The 3,089-nt window shown below is 45.5% G+C and overlaps 1 non-coding gene across 1 annotated transcript; it reads right to left on the reverse strand.

The window, feature by feature from the left end:
• Positions 1-1,365: 1,365 nt before the first annotated feature.
• Positions 1,366-1,438, reverse strand: TRNAE-CUC. The gene has a single exon. It is a non-coding gene; the product is annotated as a tRNA-Glu (tRNA).
• Between the last annotated feature and the right edge of the window lie 1,651 nt (positions 1,439-3,089).

Below are 3,089 nucleotides of genomic sequence, written 5' to 3' on the forward strand. Positions count from 1 at the left end.
TGGTTCACCATTTTGCTGAAGGCGTGTGCAAGCAACGCCATAGTAGCATGGTTGTCTGATTTTCCCCACAGTTTCCATCTACAACAGGACATTGTAGTTCATTGACCTGTACTATGCCAAAATAAATATTCAGCAATACAACATGGTATAATAGCAAGTTTTTTTTTGCATGGTAATACATGTCTCATTTATAAGATGAAATGAAGTTACAAGGCACGTACACACCGACCTTATAGACTTGAAAAGATAGGATAAACCTATGCAAAAAACCAGCGCCTATATCCCTCCTTCGACACCACCGAAGCGACCACCAAAGGGACGGAAGACAGATCACCTTTACACCCGAGCTCGACGCGCTTCCATAGCTGATCAACAGCTTTACGGACCTCCAAAGTCGTTTGCCAGAAGCAAAACCATTATCGTTGAACGAATCAGACCGGGGCAACATGTCCTCGGACACGCCATCAAGCTCCAGAGCTGACATCCCCGCACGACTACAACGTCGGAGGAAGAAAGCAGAATTGTCAGCCTCCAACCACAAAACCAGCACAGAATACACCATCTTCCAGCTATGACATGCGCAAACAGCAGTCTGCGCGTACTCCTGGACGACCTCCCGGGCTCCACTCCGACGTTGGAGAAAACTTCGTCGCAACGACGAAGCCCCAGAACACAAGTCCACCACGGGGAAGATGCCGCCGCCACACCATCCCCGCTTGGACACACTTCCGTCCAAATCCCTCACCGACCACAGTGTAGAACACCACATCGGAGAAGAAACTGAAATATTTTTATTCATCGCCAGATCTGAAGAACGACGAGAAGACCAAGTTGCCGATTTACAGGACCGAACAACATACGTTGCCATCAACTCCGAGACGCCGCCGTGAAGGTCGCCGCTGGTGTGGGAGTGGAGTTGAGGCAGATTTATTTGCCCGGGCGTCGCTCCCGCCACCACAACGACGCCCTAAGGAGACACTAGACAAACCCTAACTACAGACCGGCGTCGAAGCGCCGTGGTCCCCACCTCCTCGCGTGGCCGGAGTGGCCAAACGGAAGAGGCAGGGACCGGCGGCGGCCGGTGGAGTTGGCCTCAGATGCGATCGCCTCCACGATCGGTTTTCTCAAGCTTCTTCAACCCATTGTTCCCTTGTTTTCTTCGTTAGTTAGAAGACTGTACAACAAGCCTGCTTGTTTCAGTTTCTTTGCGGGTTTGTTGAGTTGAAAAGATCTTGGTGGCTGTAAAGATAGTCCACTAAGCATATCTGTTACACAAAGACTTCTTGCCTATTTTGTTTACTGAAAATGAACACAAAACATAGGACATCACTAAATTAAATTAAAGAAGTAGAATAAGTAAAAAATTTCCGTCGCCGGGACTTGAACCCGGGTCTCTCGGGTGAGAGCCGAGTATCCTAACCACCTAGACTACGACGGAGCTATGTGTTCAATTGTAAACAGTTCGTCTAATCCAATATAGTTCTGACGGACTAAAGCAGAGTCAATGCTCCACTGGAGCTAGCAAGAACATGTGCCATTTCCCGTTATTTTAACTGACCGATTAACGTGATGTAGAAAAAAGAAGACAGATTAATAACATGATCAAAGGAACAAGATGTAAAGCTGGACACCTTAGTCTTGATGTCGCTCAACACGCACCAATGGGAGATCGGTCCTTAGCTTTTGAGAGTTGAGGTTTAGTATATTAAAATAAAAGAATTAAGCAATCCAAGCAAGCACAGCCTCACGGATGTCTTTCGTCAGAGGCAACCGCTGAGAGCACAACAAGTAGCCTCGACAACATGGACACCGCATCGCGTTGGACGGGGGAAATTTCGAGATGTGGAGCATGTGGTTCTAGGGCCTTGCCATGTCATATTTTGTCACATATCTTTTTGTTAAATTTGTCTAAGGTCGATTCAATAAAATGGAATCTACAAGGTGGGCCTTGGCAAAAAAAAATAAAATAATCTTGCCTATGGATGGCGAAGCTTGAGTCAAACATCCCGTAAGTTGGTCTAAACAACCAAAGAGTAACTCCAGAGGAACCCGTATCCATAAAATAATTACCATTTACAACAACAAGTTTGAGCCAAAAAACATCTCCAATAAATCCCGTAAACATGGAATAAATTTACAGAATCCTATGAAGTTGCCCCAAGTTTCTTTTGGTTTTAGGAGAAGTTCTGCTTCCCGTAAATTTTTGGCGGCAAGTTAACCGTCTGAAACTTCTTGCTGCGCCACCACCACCCATGCTGTCGCCGACCATCATGCCAGGCCCCCACCGCGCCGCGCCGCCCCGCGTAATCACACAACCTCTTGTCGGCGGCCACCGCACTGCCTCGCGCCGCCCTCACTGGAGGCTGCTACACGTGTCACTGGCTAGCGGGCCTTATGTCATTTTCTAGTTTTCTTTGATGAAAAACAAACATAAATTTTGAGAAACGTCATGTAAAAGCACTTTTACCGGGAGTTTCTTAGAGGAACTGTTGAAGTTGATCTAAGGCAACTTAGTCATAAGCCAAACAACCTCGTAGTCTCCGGACGTCAAAGATGTGGACCAATCACCCACCTGGCAACGACCCATAACACTCGCCGTCTACCTTGACTTCGCCACGTTTTTGCCAAAGCCTCTACGCTCACCATCCTCTCCACGCCGCACATCAATGGGAGAATGAAACCATTAGATTAGTGGAAAGAAGAAAGAATGGGAAGCCTCCTCCTTGGCCACCTAATTTTCTTATTTAATAAGTTTTAAATGTATTGTCAAAAACCGTTTAACAATGGAAACTGTTTTATATGAAAAATAAGAATGCTATGTACCTAGAAATACCATATATTAAAAGTAATAATCATATCATATTTATCTATTTTAACCACGTGCAGAAAATTATTCCTATTTTTATTAAGTCCATGCATTTGAAAATAGTTGTTCATGTGTGTTAGCATATATGTTTCTTTGAAGGATTTGCAGGCTCTCTTTGTTGTTCTCTTCTCCGGGATGGTGATTGCTAGAGAGACCATGACCGTCAGTGTCTTCTAATCTACATTGATGACTCTCCGGACACTGCTTTTACAACCTCTTGAGT

This window comes from Triticum dicoccoides, chromosome 5B (genome assembly GCF_002162155.2).
Source record: "Triticum dicoccoides isolate Atlit2015 ecotype Zavitan chromosome 5B, WEW_v2.0, whole genome shotgun sequence".
Lineage (NCBI taxonomy): Eukaryota > Viridiplantae > Streptophyta > Magnoliopsida > Poales > Poaceae > Triticum > Triticum dicoccoides.